This window comes from Bos indicus, chromosome 6 (assembly GCF_029378745.1).
Source record: "Bos indicus isolate NIAB-ARS_2022 breed Sahiwal x Tharparkar chromosome 6, NIAB-ARS_B.indTharparkar_mat_pri_1.0, whole genome shotgun sequence".
In the NCBI taxonomy this organism is placed as follows: Eukaryota; Metazoa; Chordata; class Mammalia; order Artiodactyla; family Bovidae; genus Bos; species Bos indicus.
In genome coordinates this window covers 111,132,078-111,153,876 of record NC_091765.1, presented here as the reverse complement: position 1 = coordinate 111,153,876, position 21,799 = coordinate 111,132,078, and the positions used below count along the sequence as shown (strand labels likewise).

Sequence of the window (21,799 nt, the reverse complement as noted above, 5' to 3'; positions counted from 1 at the left end):
TATAAGCACAGCTACTATGGGGCCAGGTGACTCAACGTGTGGAGTGGTTCTCTCCCTGGTGAGTCAGATGGTAAGGCATCTGCCTGTAATGCAGGAGACGTGGGTTTGATCCCTGAGTCAGGAAGATCGCCTGGAGAAGGAAATGGCAACCCACTCCAGTGCTGTCACCTGGGAAACTCCCTGGACAGAGGAGCCTGGTGGTCCACAGTCCATGAGGTCGCAGAGTAGGACACGACTGAGCGACTCAACAACAACCAGCGCGTTGCTAGTTGATCTTCCTATCAGCCAGGTGAGATGGGAGGGGCAGGCATGTTCACTTTTTTTTCCAGCTAAGAATCCAAAAAATAAGTTTAAATAGATTGATAAAAGTCACAGAATTCATATGTGAGCAAGAACCCGTGGCTTTGGACTGCATTCTCTCATTTTTCCCCACCTTAAAATAGTGCAGAAATCAGATCTTGGCTGATGGCTAGATTCCGGCTCTGCAAATCTGTGGGCTCTTTTCAGTTTGTTTTGTTTCCTCTTTTTAATTTCACAGCGGTGACTATGAGGTGATAAGCTCTAATCATCCATCTTTGACTGGAAAGGTCGGAGTGACATGGGCAGATAATTAAAATGGAAAGAAAGTCAATTTAAAACCTGGCTTCCTGGGGTAAGATGAAGATAATGTATTGAAACAGCTGAACGTCTCTGTGAAGGTTTCAGTTCACATCTCGACAACACAGAACAAATTGCACAAATTCTAGGAACCATATCCCTTGGTAACAAACACTGAAGTCACTTTTTAAAAGGTCACCAAATGGCTCTATTGACTCGGTTTTGTAACATGTCACAAGCAGATGGCACTTTGAAGCAAACGAAGCAGCTTGAAAAACAAAATTGCTTAGACATTTTTGTCTGGTTTGCTAAGATAATGTGATGAAGCCCAAAATGAAAGAATCTTGGCGTGTGTTGATTGAGAAAGCCTACATACACACCATTCAGCGGCTTTGTTCTAATTTCTTGCAATCAAAGGGTTGAGCCTTCAACTGTCAGTTCTTGGCTGAATTGGGTTTTATAAAGGTTTTTGCACTTGCAGAATAAAAGGTGCAAAGCAAAAGAAAAGAGAATGACTATTTCTTGAATGTCTATTACCTGTCAGACTCTTTATATATTATTTAATTTAATTCTAAAGCAATCCTATGGGTAGCTGTTATTACTCTTATTTTGAATAAAAGAAATTGAGGTCCAGAGACATTCCACACTAATTATTTATTGAGCTGGGATTCACACTTTGGTCTGACATCCAATCCACGTCTTTCCATTACTTTGTAGTACTTCAGATAGAATGCTGTTCCCACCTACTTCTTATCACTTTTTTTCAAAAATTATTTTCATGCTTCCAGTCAAGTACTAAAATAGATGCAGCTAAACTTTTTTTATGTAATGTAGTATCAAATTACAAACATAGTTATAGCATATTTTGACAAATACTGTAGGTTGGCTCACTTGCAACCCATCCTAATCCACTTCTCCCCTGCCTTTTTTCTACATGGAAGACTGGAAACAGTACAAACTTCCAGATCCCTTGTAGCTAGGGGTGGCAGTTTGGCCAATAAGAGGCATATGAAAAGTCCCAGAAGGGGGTTTTCCTTCCCAAATAAAAGCCAAAGTTTGACAAGAAGGTTTTTGCTTTCTTGTCTGGGATATGCACTCAATGCCTGGAGCTGCAGCAGCCATTTTGCTCTCATAAGGATGAAAGCCACATGCTAACACTGTTGAAACAGGAATATAAAAGGATCCTGGTTTCTTGGTGATGAGTGAATGTTACACCATCTTTTGATCCCCTACTTCTCAGCTTCTTCTTATGTGAGAAAAACAAACCTCTTCCATGTGAAAGAAACTGGGCTTTCTAATACTCACAAATGCAATCCTAGCTGATATACATAATAGCTAGAATTTTAAAAGACAGTCTTGCTTTCCAACAATGTTCCATTTTTATGCAACTTTGGTCCTGATTTATAGTTCTGAAGCATTGGACGTACAGGCTCAAATTAGGTAATAGACTCATTGGAATGGTGTTCATTTAGTTGGGCACAAAGTAGGAGAGAGCTGAGATCTGTCCCTAATTGTGGGGAAAGGACTAGCAGTGACTGAGTGGCTACAGTTCTTCCAGAAAGTCTAGCCATCCCTTCAGCCAAAGCAATTGGCATGGAGCAGGAGAGGGCGAGTCGGAAGTGGGGGCTGAACCTGTCACCCCCGTGTCTGCCTTGCAGTGATAGTTAGTCTTCAGATGGGAAAACGAGAAGGACACTTGGGAAATCATTTTGCTATCTTTCCACCTTGGGAAAGGACCACACTGGAGTCATACCAGATGTATATGATAACTGATCTGGTTTTAATAGACCTCCAAAGAAGACAAATCCTCTGCCTCGTCCCTCAGGAGGCCATTTCAACATTTAAAAACTTGCAGTGAATTCTCTTTTTTTAACTTAAATAGGATGTGTAGTGCATGTGGGAATTAAAAGGTCCTTTATCTTTCTGAATCAGAGTAGTCAAGTGGCATGCTGATTGGCTGCGGACTAAGGCAGCCCTGGATCCAAGCTGTAGTTCCACCATTTACTGGCTGATGAACTTAACTACTGTTACTCAACTACACCGCATCTCAGTCTCATCTGTAACATAAGCAGAGACATAGCCACACGACAGTAGGATCGTGGCAAGGGGTCATGCATGTAAAAGGTTGAAATATCATTTGCATTAAACATAGTGCGCAAGGAGGTGAAGGGAGGGTGGGATGAAGTGGGAGATTGGGATTGACATGTACACACAATTGTGTGTGCGTGCGTGTGTGTGTGTGCGTGCGCATGCACGCACGCTCAGTCACTCAGTTGTCTGACTTTTTGCAACCCCGTGGACTGTAGTCTGCCAGCTCCTCTGCCCATGAAATTTTCCAGGCAAGAATACTGAGTGGAATGCCATTTCCTACCCCAGAGGATTTTCCCAACCCAGGGATCAAACCCTCGTCTCTTGCATCTCTGGCGTTGGCAGGTGGATTCTGTATCACTAGCACCACCTGGGAAGCCCCATATACACTATTGACATTTTTAATGTGTATAAAATAGACAGGGCTTCCCTGGTGGCTCAGTGGTAAAGAGCCCATCTGTCAGGGTAGGAGATGCCAGTTCGATCCCTGTGTCAGGAAGACCCCCTAGAGAAGGCAATGGCACCCCACTCCAGTATTCTTGCCTGGGAAATCCCATGGACAGAGGAGCCTGGCAGGCTATAGTTCATGGGGTCACAAAAGAGTCGGATAAGACTTAGTGACTAAACAACAACATAAAATAGATAGCTAATGAGAATCTACTGCATAGCTCAGGGAACTCTACTCAGTGCCCCATGGAGACCTAAATAAGGAAATCCAAAAAAGAGGGGATAAATGTACATGTATAGCTGATTCATGTTGCTGTACAGCAGAAATTAACACAGCATTGTAAAATAACTATACTCCAATAAAAATTAATTTGAAAAAATGTAAGTGCACAGTATAGTTCCCTACCCCACTGCTCTCCCTATTGGACACGAGTTCACTGCTTATGATCGTTTTAGAGCTTCAAGGAACATCACGGAGTTGACCACAACTCTCTCTGCCACAAGGGCTTTCCTGTGGCTCAGCTGGTAAGGAATCTGCCTGCAATGCGGGAGACCTGGGTTCGATTCCTGGGTTGGGAAGATCCCTTGGAGAAGGGAAAGGCTACCCACTCCAGTATTCTGGCCTGGAGAATTCCATGGACTGTATAGTCCATGGGGTCCCAACGAGTCGGACACGACTGAGTGACTTTCTCTCTCTCTGCCGGTTAATTAACTCCAATGTCCCAGTCTCATCCTCTTTGCTCTAATAAATATTTCAGCCTTTTGATTCTAACTGGATTTTCTAACATTGGACCGTGTCTTCAAAACAACTTTTAAAAATGTGTTTGCAATTTGGAGAGGTCACAATTTTATAAATTAAGTGCCAAATATCAGCATTTGAGAATTGAAAATATTGACTTGTACATTTTAGCCATGAACACAAAACTCTCGTTCTAAGCTGTTGACCCATGATTGGGCTTTACTCCGTGGTGCTCACAGTAAAGTGGAGTAATTAGACAGTCATCTGGATCATTACAGCCAAGAATACTCTGGCCACAAATATTTGGCGAATTTAGAGACAAAGACTCCTCGGGTACAGGTTATCTGCACTGTGACCTTGACTTTGGATGGATGCCATCTCAGCCCCACAGGAGATCTGCTGCACCATTTTAAGAAAGGAAATGTTTCAGACCAGGCATTGTTTTTTAAAGCCATGCACATGACTCTTGGCTAGTAGAGCGTTGGATCAGCCAACTTCTGGCAGCTTCGCATCTTGGCTGCACTGACATATGTGCGATTTCAGACTCGAAGCCACACATGAAGTCATTGGGAAGCTACACAATTCATCCCCAAAAATCTGCCATACGGTGGTTCTCGTCTTTTCCAGCAATGTAATCCCTAGGAATTGTGATGATTTGAGCTTTATGAAAAGAATCATTAATTAATCTTCATTCATTGAGGACCTACTCATTTATCTATGTTAGGAAAAACTTTTTGAAAAAATCCCCTGGAGATGGAATGAAAGAATGAAATAACTGGAGTATAGTTTAGTTCAAGGACTTTTTCTTTTTTCATACCATTACTCATGGCATAGGATCCCAAGACAAGGAAAGGAAATGACAAAAGACACTTTCAGGACTAACAGAAGCCCCGTAGGTTTCCTCCAGCTCTGCAGTTCATAGGTCGTGAAGCCCAGACCTAACAAGTTTCAGTGACTTGTGTAGTGTCACATGGTGAGTTAGTGGCCTAACCACGGCTTTGGTGTTTTCCTTATGATTCCAGACTATGCTAACTACCACTTCCGCAGTGAGGCAATGCCTGACCACCTTAGGTGAAGAAATACCCCCATTTCTGCCCTTGCTAGTCACTCTGTCTCATGATCAGATTTTATTTTTTTCATAGCACTTTTCAGTTTCCCAAATTACATTATGATTTGTCATTCTGTTGTCTCCTCGTCTAAAGATATGGAGGCATAGGCTTAGGCTCTTGTTTACTGTTCTATCTACAATAATACTTGGCACATAGTAAGTGCTCAATAGGAGATCCAACCAGTCCATCCTAAAGGACATCAGTCCTGGGTGTTCATTGGAAGGACTGATGCTGAAGCTGAAACTCCAATACTTTGGCCACCTGATGAGAAGAGCTGACTCATTTGAAAAGACCCTGATGCTGGGAAAGATTGAGGGCAGGAGGAGAAGGGGACGACAGAGGATGAGATGGTTGGATGGCATCACCGACTCAATGGACAGTGGACTCCGGGAGTTGGTGATGGACAGGGAGGCCTGGCGTGCTGCGGTTCATGGGGTCACAAAGAGTCGGACATGACTGAGTGACTGAGCTGAACTGAACTGAACTGAAATGCTCAATAAATATTTGTGGCTTGAATGGACCACAATGGAGAGGAAAGGAACCCCTGGTCATTGAGCACCTACTATGCTGGGTTCTATGCTGAGATGTTTATGTCTGTTGTACACTCTTGAGAGGAGACACACCAGCGAGTCTTGGCATTAGAAAGTGGTGAAGCCAGAATACAAAGCCAGGGATATGTCGCTCCACACCCTGAAGTTTGCCATCACCAGAAATCATTTTCAATGTTCAGTGGTTCCTGTTCTCCCATGCCCTGTGTGGCCTCTTTCTGAGGCCTCTGAAGCGCGCAGACTGGGTTATGACACCCCTCTGTTGTTGGCTTGTGTCTTTCTGCGCTGCCTTAGTCTCCAGAGGAATCGATCTGATGATACTTTATTCAGCACAGTAAACATTCTATGTTGCTGGTTCTCTGTGTAAAGCTGATTGAATCATTTTCTCATATTATGGACACAGCTCATGCTACTCGAATATGGTGGTGAATTCCACCAAGTGGTACTGACTTGTACTGACAAAAAGCCTCCAAAGGGAAAGAAATGTATCTTCTGCTAATCATCGGAGACTGATGCAATCAGAGGGGCTGATGACAAGCAGTTCAGATGGTCACGGCTTAGAAGGTGACGTGTGCCAAGAGATGAGGAAAACACTGGGACAGAAACAAGACAGTAAATAACTCTGAAATAACATTGCTTCTGACCACAGGGTAATCCATAAATTTGAATGGGGAAAAGAGCTCTCGTGTCCTTAACAGAACTTTTCACCTTCTTCAGGTGAAGTTTGTATGAGATGTGGTGATCCATTTTTGTCCAGTTTACAAAACATGTTGAGGACAGCAACTGAGATTTGATGCACATCCAAACCCTCCGAAGAACTATTAACACAGGGACCCGGGACCTGCTTTAGTTAATAGGACCTGCTTTAGTTAATACTAACTAAAGGGCCTATTAGTTAACAGAGAGGGCCTTCTAGAGGATAACCATCACCATCCTTCACTGGGCTTCCCTGGTGGCTCAGCTGGTAAAGAATCTGCCTGCAATGCAGGAGACCTGGGTTCGATCCCTGGGTTGGGAAGATCCCCTGGAAGAGGGATCTATCTACCCCAGTATCCTTGCCTGTAGAATCCCATGGACAGAGGAGCCTGGCGGGCTACAATCCATGGGGTCACAAAGATCTGGACACAACTGAGCGACTGAACAACAACAGAACAGTGGCTTATGTATGACAGATGAAAACATGACTTCCGTTAATTCTCAAGCTTCACATGAACGCTGCTAATTAATTAATCAGTTAGGGTTAGTCGCTCAGTCATGCCCGACTCTTTGCAACCCCATGGACCATTGCCTGCCAGGTTTTTCTGTCAATGGAATTTTCCAAGCAAGAATATGGGGGTGGGTTGCCATTCCCTTCTCCAGGGGATCTTCCTTTGATCCAGGTGTAAAACTTGGGTTTCCCACTGTCATTACCTTTATTTTATGGGCAGGACATCGAGGCACAGAGGAGTTAGATAACTGACACTGGGTCACACAGAGGCTAACTGGGGACAAGTTGCCAAGTGCTCTGGTTCCAAACACACCGCTTTTCACCAGAGCCACCTGCTCCACAGACCACGAGACACATGGCAAGCAGCGTGCCAAACGCAGGGCAAAGGCTCAGTACATGGTTCCCCATATTTGAAGAATTTCCTTTCACATTCCAAGCGTGCAGCCTTCCATCTCACGACTCCCTGCACCACATGTGTTCCCGCAGCCATGGGGTTCTTGATGAGGGACCCTGGAAAAGGACACGAGGTCCCGGAGAAAGCCGGGGGGACTCATGGCACAGAAGTCCATCAGAACAGAGCTATTTCTTTTAAAAGAACTACATGCTGGCAATGACTTCCCAGATCTTAACCACAGTCTGATTGAAAATACTCGTAAAAGACACATGCTCTAGGGCCATGTGTTATTTATGAAACTACGTGATCCATTCATGCAAATACCATTTATACAAACCCATAGTTTTACCAACACCATCTAGATATTTACATTCGTATATTGCAATGAATGTATTATCTCCCCTACAGCCGCGTGCAGGGACAGGCACATTTATTTAATAAAATAAACAATAATGCATTTAATATTAATTTTAGTAATAAAAGTAAATACACAAATAAAAGTAAATAAATCAGTACCCTTAGCCCAAGATAAACTGAGGGGGGTATCGGCTCAGTGGTAGAGCATTTGACTGCAAACATAAATTGAGCTCACAGTTTATACGGCCACAAGGCAATCTCCACAGGAGAAGAAGAACGCTAATGTTTCCTTTCTCCTGTACTCGAAAGCCTACAACACAAAGGGAACACCTTTCACTCGAATTATTTAGGCTCAGAGGCAGTGACAATTTTGTGTTCCTGGGGAGGCAATGGAGCCCCTTCCATTCGTTCCACAAGTGCGCACATGCATCTCACACTCCTCTTGTTTGTGGATCTATAACCATGAGGGAGGGTGTCTACCCAGTCAGGGCTTTTTGCAAAATAAACCCAGCAAAGCCGGTTCTGACGACTTTTGCTTACTTTCTTCTGTTCCGCAGGAGCAGCCCTCAGAGGAGATGTGTCATTGAGTAAGTCTGGCTCAGTAAACACCCCCTCACCCTCAGAGTAGAGCAGAGAAAGAGGAATACCCGCGCGAGCCAAAAAAGACTCATCTCTGGGAGAAAAAAGCCTACAGTTGTTCATTTCAATCTCAAGAGCGGACGCTGTACTTACATCCCTCGCAAGACCTTCCGGCAGCCGGTGTCTTTGAACTCTACTGCACACAGATGTGGAACTTTCCTGTGAAATCCTCTTCCCGTTGGCAGTGAGGAGGACGCATAGCTCTTTGGGGCTTTAGATTGATAAGTAATTTCCTGGTTTATTTCCAAAGCATCTTCCCAGACTTTGAGCAGAGGCAGAGGGGGAGAGAGACCAGCCAGCCCCACACAATGCGGAGATGCCGCGGCCTACACAGACCTCCCAATGGTTTGACTGAGCCTGAAAGAAGGGTTTGTGAACCTCACAAACAAAAACAAATCTCCTCCTCTCTCCGTTGGCTCACTCCCCGAATCGCACTTGAGAAATAGCACAGAGTCCGGACGATATTTGCTCTACAATGCAAAATTCAAGTGAAACGGTGTCTCATGTTTCTTGCTGGGGAAAAACCAGGGGCACCTTTGACAGGTCTTCAGGGCAGGTGGTGACTGTTTTCTCACGAACCTCTTTAGAGATTGCTCTTGGAGACCAGGCCACCCAGCCCTTTCGGTTTACAGAGGCAGGAGATCAAGTCGGGGGGTAACAAGTCTAAACTAGGACCACACAGGTGGTGAGGGGATGGATTGGAACCAAAGGACTTCCTGGTGGTCAAACCAGAGCTCTGTCCCCTGTTTGGAGGTGAAGACAGACACAAAGGTTTGAAATCTGGCTCTTGATGTTTACTATGAGACTCCATGGACTGTAGGCCACCAGACTCCTCTGACTATGGAATCCTCCAGGCAAGAATATTGGAGTGATTAGCGATTCACTTCTCCAGGGGATCTTCCCAACACAGGGATCAAACCTGGGTCTCCCACATTGCAGGCAGATTCTTTACCTTCAAAGCCACCATGGAGACTGGAGAATCTGTCTGGAGAATTCCATGGACAGGGGAGCCTGGCAGGCTACAGTCCACAGGGTCTTGAAGAGTCAGACACCACTGAATGACCAGTGTTTTCACTTTTTTTCACTTTCTTGATGTTTAGCACACGTCACTGGATACTTCTGTCCTTAGTTCTTCTGTGTCTCAGTTTTCCCAGCTATAAAATGGGGATCCTAATAACAGCTCTCCCTGCTTGGTCATATGTTGGTCTGGCGAAAAGTTTTGTTCAGGTTTTTCTATAACATCTTACAGAAAAATCTGAATGAACCTTTTGGTCAACCCAGTAGTATGGTGATCACTGTGAATAAGCTTCATCAAGGAAGAAAGCAATTACACTATATGATGGATTTTTACCAACCTGGCTCACATTACATGCTTCTCTTCTTGTGATGCTCATGTTCCACCAAAATTACTTTTTGTGCTAGAAGAAGTCATCGAGTGACTTGGAGGGAGGAGAATATAGGTTGGAAAATGGGATGGAGCATGGAGAAAACTTTCGATTCAGAAAATCAGGTCAAGATCAGACGACAAGGTGGAGCAAAGTTTAACATTTGCCGTGGACATGACACTGGTTCTGAAATCAGAAAAGCAGGGCCTGGCCACTGCCTATACACTTGCCAGCCAGGGGTGGTGGTGGTGGTGGTTTAGTTGCTAAGTTATGTCTGACCCTTTACGACCACATGGATTGTAGCCTGCCAGGCTCCTCTGTCCATGGAATTTCCCAGGAAAGAATACTAGGAATGGGTTGCCATTTCCTTCTTGGGGGGATCTTCTCAACCCAGGGATCCAACCCACACATCCTGCTTGGTAGGCAGATTCTTTACCACCAAGCCACCCTGGAAGCCATATTAGCCGATGGAACCTCATTTAAATATTCCAAACCATAGTTCCATCCCTGAGGACAGGATACCTCTCTGCCGTGCTCACCTCTGTAGGCTGTGGTGAGATTCAAATGAGGTCCTCACTGAGCTGCTACATGTCAGCCTGTGCAGGCTTTGAAATTGGAAAGCAGTGTTTGCCAGCGTCCAACACAGCACTTTACAGAGAACACCTTGACAATGGTGTGGTCCTGCAGTCATGTCCCATTCATCTGTGGGATCAGTTCACACTTCTTAGTGCCTGGGATCCCAGGTCCTTGACTTTTTGTTTTTCTCCTTTTAAGGAGCATATTTCTCCTTTCCCCCCATCGTCCCATCTCTTGATGCTTGTTTCTCCATGCTGGCCACTACTTGTTTCCTTAGAGTCTAAGTGTCTTTCCATTTCACATGCAACAGTAAGAATAAAAACAAGGAGAAAACATTTCTGCTCAACCACATAGGAAAGCATCATCTGTAATCTTGACCCAGATTAGGTCTTTATTTTGGAAGTCATCATATCCAAATACCAAATGAATTGAGGCTTCCCTTGTGGCTCAGCTGGTAAAGAATCTGCTTGCAATGCGGGAGACCTGGGTTTGATCCCTGGATTTGGAAGATCCCCTGGAGACAGGAAAGGCTACCCACTCCAGTATTCTGGCCTGGAGAATTCCATGAACATACAGTCATGGGGTTGAAAAGAGTAGGACACGACTGAGTGACCTTCACTTTCATGTTTACCTTTGAAAATGCTCAAGCCTGAAGCCAGCTCAAGTTTAATGGCTACACTCACTTCTTTTGCCCTTTCATAAATCCATTCGTTGGATGTCATTGCAGTTATGATTTGCACTTGATGATCTGTTAAGAGCAAGTTTCTAATGGAGACTTGTTTTAGTTGGCTTTGGCTGCCATAACAAAATTTCATAGGCTAGTGGCTTCAACAACAGAATTTAAAACTATTTTCTTTATTAATTTATTTTTGGCTCCACGGGGTTTTCGTTGCTGTGTGCTGGCTTTCTCTAGCTGTGACAAGCATGGCCTGCTCTCTAGTTGCAATGCATGGGCTTCTCGTTGGGGTGGCTTCTCTTGTTACAGAGCCTGGGCTTTGAGTGTACTGGCTTCAGCAGCTGTGGTGCTCAAGCTTAGTTGCTCCGAGGCATTTGGGATCTTTCCAGTCTAGGGATCGAACCTGTGTCCCCTGCATTGGCAGGTGGACTCTTAACTCTGGACTACACGGGAAGTCCAGCAACTGACAATGTCAATAGACAATTGACATTCCAGCTCAAGAGGCTGGAAACTTGAGATCAAGGTGCCTGCGTGGTCAGGTTCTCATGGGAACCCAACCGTAGTTGAAGATGGCTGCCTCTTCCTGTGTCTGCTCACAAAGGAGAAACCTTTCTCTCTCTTTCTCTTTTATAAGGCCATGGTACTTTTGGATCAGCCCCCCTATCCAGCCCTTATGACCTCATTTAACCTTAATTACCCCCTAAAGACCTATCTCTAGATACACCAGATACAGCCACATTGGAGGTTAGGGCTTCAGTGTGTAAATTGCAAGGCAGGGGGTATATTTAGTGCATATGGAACCTGGAGAAAGTGAGAGAAGAGAGCGAACATTTAATGAATCCTTACTGGTGAGAAATGAAATATTTCAAGAAATAAAATATTTCCTGCCATATCAGTAAACAAGGATGTCACCATCATCAGAGGGAGCTGGTGAGCCCTGAGGGAACTCAGGATGCCAAGATACAGGATACTGGCCCCAGATAACTGAGGTGAATATCCAAGGAATGATTTCAGTGAGTCCAGACTCCTGCATCTTCCCATACATAGAAAAGCACTAAATTCTTTAACTTGACATATCTGGTTTCAGATTAATCAAAGGTATCTTTGGATGTTTCCAACTATTTACTCTTTGTTGCAAAACTCTTATATGTCCTAACTCCTCCCCTCACCTCCTCAGAGCAGTTTCTCAGAGCTGTCTGAAACAGTGTCTCCTGGGCTTCAGTTTTCATTTTGTCCCACATAAAGCTTAACTTGCAACTCTCACATTGTACAAGTTTTTTCAGCACTGGATACAGTGTCCTGCTTATTTCTATTCTCAGTCAACCCTCACAACTATGTCAGAGCACCTTTTCCAAGGTCACAAAGCTAAGAAGCTGGCTGTGTCCAAGTGTGAACTCTGGTAACCAAAGCCCTGCTCTTTCCATGACACATTCTGCCTCCATCTCCTTTTCTCTCCTTGATTCAGAGCCATGAACCTCCATTTCTCCTTCTTGCTAGTTCCCAGCTCAGTTGCCTAGAAAGATGACATTGCCACCCACAGCACTCTGTGAAGGACAACAGTGGAGAGGCAGCTCTGAGGATTCCCTTGGGGTCCCCATGGAGTTTAGACTGACAGCTCTGGAAAGCCTGCCCAGAAGGTTCTCGCTCTTTCTTCTCAGCCTCCTTTATGTTGATACTGGCTGCACCAGGTCTTAGTTGGTGGATGCAGGATCCAGTTCCCTGACCAGGGATTGAACCTGTCCTCTGCACTGAGAGTGCAGAGGCTTAAATACTGGACCACCAGGGAAGTCCCTAGATTGATACATTTTTCCCTCATCATTTCAAAGTCAACTTGTGTTCCTCCCTCAAGGACGCTTTCTTTGACTTGCCCTTCACCTGCCTTCAGTTCAGTTCGGTTCAGTCGCTCAGTCGTGTCCGACTCTTTGCGACCCCATGAATCGCAGCACACCAGGCCTCCCTGTCCATCACCAACTCCCGGAGTTCACTCAGACTCACGTCCATTGAGTCAGTGATGCCATCCAGCCATCTCATCCTCTGTCGTCCCCTTCTCCTCCTGCCCCCAATCCCTCCCAGCATCAGAGTTTTTTCCAATGAGTCAACTCTTCGCATGAGGTGGCCAAAGTACTGGAGTTTCAGCTTTAGCATCATTCCTTCCAAAGAAATCCCAGGGCTGATCTCCTTCAGAATGGACTGGCTGGATCTCCTTGCAGTCCAAGGGACTCTCAAGAGTCTTCTCCAACACTACAGTTCAAAAGCATCAGTTCTTCAGCACTCAGCTTTCTTCACAGTTCAACTCTCACATCCATACATGACCACTGGAAAAACAATAGCCTTGACTAGACGGATCTTTGTTGGCAAAGTAATGTCTCTGCTTTTCAATATGCTATCTAGGTTGGTCATAACTTTTCTTCCAAGGAGTAAGCGTCTTTTAATTTCATGGCTGCAGTCACCGTCCGCAGTGATTTTGGAGCCCAAAAAATAAAGTTTGCCTTAGCTCTCCCTTACTCTCTCTTGTTTATTATCCTAAATTGCCCTTTCATGGTTTTTTTTTTCCTTTTGTAAAACTTCATAAATGTTGCTTCATAGATGTAGTAGTTCTAAGATAATCTGAAGTTTGTCTTCCTACTGGTCTGTAAAGTCCCTGAGAGCAGCAAGGTTTTGCCCCCTGAAATATCTGTGGCCATCAGAACACTGACATGAAGACCTACAGGGGAGGAAAAGGTGACTCAAGGAAAGTTAATGGTAGAAATAAGCTACCAGATTCATTTACAGTTGTGTGAGGGGCATAAATATGCCTGAGAGAGAGCTCCTTCTAACTGGGACCTTTATTAAGTCCTCTGCCTACCACCAACTTTATTCTTCTCCTTTTTATTTTGCATGGGGATGCTAGATTTGGCTGACCAAGGATTAAGTCCTTAGAGCAGGGACAGGCGGCTGAGGAACAGATCTTGGTGTGCTGGTCAACTCTGGCCTTTCCCAAGGGCAGCACGTCTGGGGATGCCTGTTTATATCTTATCAGACTCAGTCTCTTTCAGGAAAAGGAGGAAGCAATATCTTGGTGGAACAGAGTATGAAGAGGCACAGGGCCCCCCAGGAGAAATTTGTAACAGCTAAAGAAGCCATATATACCAAGACATGAAAAGATGGTGCTTTTTCTTTAGAGAACTACGAAATGCACACTGTTACTGGTGAGTTGCATGGAAATGTGATAATGCAAATGAAGGAGTTAGATGAATATTCAGTGTTTTCATTTTATCTATTTCTAGTTCAGCATGGTTTGGTGGGTGAATAAAAGCGTTCATGTGGAATTGTTTTATAAACTGGAAAAATCCTATGAAAACTTGCTTACTATAAATTCTTTTGGGTGAAGATACCTTAGAAGAGATACCAAGAAACTATGCTGGGAACTTGAATTATTTATGAATTTATTTTATTTATAAACTGAAAATTTTGTCTAATTTCCTTTTTCTAATCCCCTTTGTAAAGACTAGATTGTAAATCTATGGATCTGTGGTATCTGTTATTATAAATATCAGTGGTCTGGGATGCGTGCTTTCAGCTTGGCATCATCTACCCCTGGACCTCTCTACTCATACAGCAGCGTGGCTTCTTAGCAATCCTGCCCTTCTGGGTTTCCAGCACAACAGCATGTTCTTTCTCCAAGCTGGTTCCACAGCCCCCTTGCAAAAAAATGTTTTTTATTTAGAAATAATTATACACAAATCAGTGTATGTACTATAACTAACATACTATGTAATAATCAATGTTATGATAAATAACTAATGTAAAGCAATCATTTACAATGATGATTTTAATTCAGAGGAAGTTAGGGAAAAAGCTGCATAAAAACCCAAATAAAACAAAAACTAGCCTCCCTCAACAGGGACATCTTACGTGCATACGTGCTCAATTGCTGAGTCATGTCTTACCCTTTGCAACCTTGTAGCCCACCAGGTTCCTCTGTCCATGGGGATTCTCCGGCAAGAATACTGGAGTGGGTTGCCATGCCCTCCTCCAGGGGATCTTCCAAACCCAGGGACTGAACCTGCAGCTCCTGCATCTCCTGCATTGCAGGTGGATTCTTTACCCACTGAGCCACATGGGAAGCCCAAGGACGTCATACATCACTGTAATAGGATATCACAACTGGAAATTGGCATCAGTGCAATATTCACCAGACTACAGAACATTTTCAGAGCATAGTTTTTCTCATGGATTCGTTTCCATATTGCATGAAAGTGAAAGTGGAGTCGCTCAGTTGTGTCCGACTCTTTGTGACCCCATGGACTGTAGCCTGCCAGGCTCCTCCGTCCATGGGATTTTCCAGGCAAGAATACTGGAGTGGTTTGCCATTTCCTTCTCTAGGAGATCTTCCCAACCCAGGGATTGAACCTGGGTCTCCCGAGTTGTAGGCAGATGCTTTACCGTTTGAGCCACCAGTGAAATTTGACCCTACATATATATTCTCTACAGTCTTCCAGTGATTGTTTAAGACTTGAGTTTCTCATCCTAAATTCCTACCTGGAGTGATTTTTCCCAATTGGTTGTGATTGGTTTGATGGATAATTTTCTGGTGTTATTTCATATTTAAAGCCTTGTGGTTAAGTTTTATTTCTTACATTCCATTATGTTTATTCATTTAGTCAACTAAAATGTTGTTCCTTGGAGTACCACCTCACACTGGTCAGAATGGCCATAATTAAAAAGTCTACAAATAACAAACACTGGATAGGGTGTGGGAAAAGGCAATGCTCCTACGCTGTTGGTGGGAATGCACGTTGGTGCAGCCACTGTGGAAAACTGTATAGAGGTCCTCAGAAAACTAAAAATATGGTCTAGCAGCCCCACTTCTTGCATGTGTCCATACAAAACTATAAATCTAAAAGATACATGCACCCTTATATTCATAGCATCTCTGTTCACTATATATATGTATATATATGAAACTGAACCACTTTACTATACACCAGAAATTAATATATTTTTAATTGATTAATTTTTTAATTGGAGGATAATTGCTGTACAATGTAGTGTTTGTTTCATTTTATAACAATGTGAGTCAGTTATATACATATAATTATATCCCCTCCCTCTTGAACCTCCCTCCCGCCCCACCATTTCACCCCTCTAGGTCATCGCAGAGCACCAGGCTGGGCTCCCTGTAACACAACCTTGCAAAGTAACCATACTCCAGAAAAAGGTATTGCTCAATGGTAGTTTTTACTGCCTGTTTTTCTATCCATTGTCTTTGCCCAGTAATTGTCACATTACGTCATTTACTGCAATGCATTTTTAGCTCCTAAATAGCTGAGAAAAGAAGAGAAGTGAAAGGCAAAGGAGAAAAGAATGGATAGGCCCATCTGAATGCAGAGTTCAAAGAATAGCAAGGAGAGATAAGAAAGCCTTAAGTGGACGCTGCTGTGCACGAGCCCTAATGAACTGCATTGGCTACATCATCTTATTCTAACTAATTTAAAAAGTAAAATTGTAGGAAAATGTTTTGTAAATAAATGGTACGAGTGGTACTACATAATGACAACAATTGTGAAAGTGATGTGAAGCCTGTTATCTGGAAAACCCAAATGTAGTGGAAGTCCCAAGGCTATGATCCTGATCTGTAGGTGGAAGCCCTGTCACAAGGGACCATTTGGATTTGCTTCCAAAATTGGAGTTAATTCTTTAGAACCTCAGCACTTTAATAAGGGCAACAAAACTCTCATTCCTTGCCAAAGTTTAATTGAGAAGGCTCTGTTTTCCCCAATGATAGCTCTCCTTCAAAGACTAGACTGCTTTCTTCCTAAGCTTACTTTTAAGATTTTGATTGAAGACATTCAAATGCAGGCCTGGCTTCAAAGCATATTTTGTAACCAAGAAGGATTTCCTGTTTTACATTGCTTAATTAATGATAATATTGATTTGAAAGAAGAAAGAGTTTCCAAATCTCAGCAATTTCCATTAGTGGTAGATGTAACCCCTGTGTAAACAGATAAACCAAATTGTCGCTTGAAAGAATTCAATCTCAAGCTCCTTATTTCACAAGCGTCACCCTCTGCTTTGCTTTGCTTCCCCCACCCCTGGTTTTTTCATTCTTCACATCCAGCATCCTGACCATGCTGTCTAAGCCAGTCCACGGTAAGTGCACATGCACTTCTTGTCCTAATCAACAGTGAAGTTTCCACTTAGTGGATTAACCACAATAAATGTATTTACCGAGGCTGGCGTGTTTTAGTCAAACAACACAGCAGCTCCTTTGAAGATCAGAAGCAAAATCTAAATCACATGTTATTTGAAAGGTGACTATATTGCCAAACAAGAAAGGAAAAGAAAAAGCAGAAAATAAGAGATAGAAGGGAGGAAGATCAGAAAGAAGGAAGATGGGAAAAAGGAAAGAAAGAAAGGGAAGAGGAAAGGGGGAAAGAAAAGCACTAAAAGAAAATGAAGAAAGCAGAAGGGGAAGGCAAAGAAAAGGGGGCAGATCCTGTAACTTTAAATAAAATTTAAAGTTGCATTTTTCCATGGGACTATCTACCTACAGTTTCGATGGTTTTGGATGTACCACGCACATCATTCTTCTATTGATGCAAGAAACTAATCAACTGACCTAACAGGGCTTCCCTGGTGGCTCAGACGGTAAAGAATTTGCCTACAGTGCAGGAGACCATCTGCAATTCAGGAGACCATCTGCAATTCAGGAGACCATCTGTAATGCAGGAGACTCAGGTTCGAGCCCTGGGTCAGGAAGATCCCCTGGAGGAGGGCATGGCAACTCACTCCAGTATTCTTGCTTGGAAAATTCCATGGACAGGGGAACCTGGTGGGCTACAGTCCATGGAGTTCCAAAGAGTTGAACACGACTGAGTGAGTGAGCATGCACGCATGCAGGCCGTATTCCACTGTGTAGTACCAACAAGACCTCAACTGCAGCTAAGATTTATACTTTACAAGTGCCATCTTGGAGCAGGGTGACCAGCTGTGCAGGTTTTCCTGGGACTATAGAGATTCCCCAGATGTGGGATTTTCTGTTTTAAACCAAGCATAGTCTAGATGAACTGAGATGTTTTGCCTGGGCCTGAGGAATTTTCCAGGGTGTGAAATTTAGAGTGTTAATACCAAGAAAGTCCTGGGCAAATTGAGAAAAGTTGGTCACTTTGTCTTGTGTCTCTGACTATAGTGTAGGAAACTCTCCAGTTAATTTTAGCACGTCTTCTGCTTGCCAGCGTCTGTACTAAGTGCTGTACAAACTTTCTTCCCCTGCCTGCCTAGCACTCCAGTGTTCTTTGGGAACTGCTTCCCTATCTTCTGTGGCTCTAATAGGCTTCGTATATGGGTCCCTTTGCTCCTGTCATCTCTCTGGAAGTGAGAAAGTCAACCAAGCTGGACCAAGCCTAGTAGTTGGCACCAGACACAATGGAAATGTTGATTAGTTGAGGGTCAAACACGTCACACAAGAAAGACAACCTTTGGGAGAGAACAGTTCTTTTTGCTTCTGGTGAAGACTATCTTTGGTCATCCTGCCCATCATGTATGACAAAGTCAACAGATGTGAAGGAAGTGGAGCAGCAGAAAGAATGGGGATACAGAGCATCCTTTGATGCTTTGATGAGCAACCTCTGAGGCCCTGGATCCTGCCATGCCTGAAGCTGACACCATTCCTAGATTGTCCAATTTTATGAGCTAAGTCTATTCTGAAGGAGATCAGCCCTGGGATTTCTTTGGAAGGAATGATGCTGAAGCTGAAACTCCAGTACTTTGGCCACCTCATGCAAAGAGCTGACTCATTGGAAAAGACTCTGATGCTGGGAGGGATTGGGGGCAGGAGGAGAAGGGGAAGACAGAAGATGAGATGGCTGGATGGCATCACTGACTCGATGGACATGATTCTGCGTGAACTTTCGGAATTGGTGATGGACAGGGAGGCCTGGCGTGCTGCGATTCATGGAGTCGCAAAGAGTCAGACATGACTGAGCGACTGAACTGAACTGAATTGAATGCATTCTCTCCTCTTTTAAAGACATTCTAGCTTTATTGATGTATAATTGACCAATAAAATCAAAAGACATTTACAGTGTACACTTTGGTGATTTGATATATATTTCCTTTTCAAAAGCTAGTCTGAGTCAGCTGCCTGTAGCATATAACAGTAGAGTTGTGACTCATAAACTTACAGGGACTTAGTCTTCTATTCTGGACTCGGTCTTGTGACATAGGTATAGGATGAACCATATGAGATCATGAATATTTGACTTCTCTTGACTTCAAATATGGCAAATTCACTTGGTTCAATTTAAGTATTTTCATTTTGAAGATAAGGAAAAAACTCAGTGGTGGTAAGTAGTATGCCTCCTGTTGCATATTTATTCTATAGCAGACCTGGAATCAAATCCAAGTCTGTTTGATTCTAAGTACATGAATACATTTCCAGTTGTTTATGCTGCCAGACAAAAAGAAATCTCTTGAGAGCTGCCCTTTGCTACCTAACAAATGCCTTGAAAAGACGCTGTGTTATGACTCATACCCCGTGCGTATGAAGCTGTATGTGGTGCCAAACACCTACTTGCTGCGTCCCAAATTCGTTTCACTGAATGTATTGTAAAGAGAGGCCAGATACCTAAATGTATCAAGAAAGATAGAAATCCCATACTACACTGGTGTGACTTTACATTCTGATATGGATAAAGCTCCAGGAGACCACATATCAGATTTCCAAATTTACTCCAGCTTTGGTTTTCACTGACAATCAAGAGACACAATTTTTGACAAAGGAAAAAATTCTTTACCCATTCTACAGAGGTTGCTTAATTGCTTCCCATAATGCAAACCTAACGCATCTGTCATGCATTTGTCAGTGAGATAAGCATTCTGGTTATTTTCTTTTATTGTAGGCACCCTATGTGTTTGCCTGCTGATACAACAGAATGATGCTTGCCCGGAAAATGTTTCTTTCCATTGTGGTGTTCTGCATGCTCTCAAAACCTCCAAGTAGGATTTGGAGAAGCTCCTGTGTCACTTTTTAGCATTTACTATATGTGAGGTTATCACAATTCAGGATTGTCTGTTAATTTTAACAAATTCTAGAAAACAAACCTTGTTAGAGCATGGATGCTATTCTATAGTACCTGTCTTTGACATTATCTGCTGATCATCTTTTTTGCAAGAATTTTCCTCCCTCACTACCTGCTTCTTCCCAGATGGCACTAGTGGTAAAGAATCCGCCTGCCAACACAAGAGATGCAAGTGATGCGGGTTGGATTCCTGGGCCAGGAAGATCCCCTGGAGGAGGGACTGCCCACCCACTCCAATATTTTTGCCTGGAAAATTCCATTGACTGAGGAACTGAGCAGGTTACAGTCCATGGGGCTGCAAAGAGTCAGACACGACTGAGTGATGGTATGCACTCCCTGGCTGTGAGCTGCAGTCATCAGCTACTGCAACTATAATGCTGAAGCATGGTAAGCAACCTCAAAGCAAGCCTTTCTTTTTTCTCATCACGGCAGGTTTGAAACGCCCAAGCTCACGCAGCTGGCAAACGATGAAGCTGAGATTCACTTGTTTAACAGATAACATTGAACTCCTACTAAGTGCCAATCAGAAGATGCTGATTAAAAATCCAGCCAAAGGCTATTTATGTCTTAGCTGATGAAGTTACAAGTGAAAACAATATCATGACAGCTCTGGAGAGAAAATTCAAAAGAGAGACTATATCAAGCAGGAAAAGATCTGACATGATCCAATAAAGTCAGCAGTGCGGTGTTTGCCAGAAGCTGGGGATATGGACACACTGGCCAGAGCAGCAGCCCGAGTTAGATCATAGCAAGAACAATTAGGCAATGCAAATATTAAAGCACTCCAAGAGAAAGCTGGTACTACGTTTCTAATTTCATTTGCCAAAAAGGGCAAAGAGAAGGGGAATGTCTGAAATCATTTTTGGGTGTCTTTTCTGAGCCAGGCATTGTCACATGAGAAAAATTCACATGGAGATCTTCTGAGGAAAAGGCATGTCATTTCACACTTTACACCTCTCTGGATATCATTTTCTTTAGGTCTAATGCAAGAATAACGTTCTTTCTTAGTATTGTGTTGTTGTTCAGTTGCTACATCGTGTCTGACTCTCTGTGACCCCGTGGACTGCAGCACACCAGGCTTTCCTGTCCTTCACTATCTCCTGGAGTTTGCTCAAATTCATGTGCATTGAGTCAGTGATGCTTCGCAACCATCCCATCCTGTGGCCCCCTTCTCCTCTTGCCTTCAGCCTTTCCCAGCATCAGGGTCTTTTACAGTGAGCTGGCTCTCGGCATCAGGTGGCCAGAGTATTGGAGCCTCAGCATCAGCGTTGTCTTCGTTTGTGTCTAACATGCTGCAGATCTCCGATCAATGGTCGTCCTCCTGGCAAACTCTTAGTTGATTCCCAGTGTCGATTTCGCTATTCACTTTTACTAACGGAGGCCTTGTCTGTTTGGGGCAGGCAACGGCACCCAGTAATACCCATCTTCCCAGACTCCTGTGACCAGGGAAGGTCATGTGACCCACCCAGCAGGAACAATGATGCATAAGCAGGGGTTGATGGAAGAGGTTGCCAGGAAACCTCCTAAAGGAGAAAGACAGCTGGTGCCACCTGTTCAGATTTTGCTCTTTGCATTTTGCCTTCACACAGAAGGCAGTCATGACACGGATGTAGACTTGACATTTTGTGATTGTGATAAAGAGTTCCATAGGCCAAGATGGAAGAGCAGAAAGGCAGTAGGACCTGGGTCTCTGACGACCTTGGGAAGCCATTGTACCAACCTTTGACTGCATAACTCCAAACTCACTTCTGTTTAAAAGAGGAGAACCATAAGCAATCCACTGTTGAGTCAGGTCACTGAAGCTGCATTTCTGCTACGTGAAATCAAACAGTTTCTAATGGCCCAGCTTTTCTGCCCCTCCTCGTCCTGTTCTGAATATGGACAACCTTCACATTTGTGTATCGTACTTCATGGTTGCAAAAGATGTGGCCTCTCTTTGAACAAACTTTCTGGAATAGCTCATTTTTCTTTCTAG

General features: G+C 43.7%; 1 protein-coding gene across 3 annotated transcripts in view; it reads right to left on the bottom strand.

Moving 5' to 3' along the window:
- C1QTNF7 (C1q and TNF related 7) overlaps window positions 1-21,799 on the bottom strand; it is a 129,428-nt gene that overhangs the window by 72,687 nt on the left and 34,942 nt on the right. Inside the window, exon 1 of one of the 3 annotated variants that reach the window (XM_019963111.2) lies at window positions 8,219-12,777. The exons of the other annotated variants lie outside the window; for them this stretch is intronic. The gene's annotated coding sequence lies outside the window, so the exon portion shown is untranslated. Of the gene's footprint in view, window positions 1-8,218; window positions 12,778-21,799 lie in introns of those variants that run through there. 3 annotated transcript variants of the gene reach the window in all.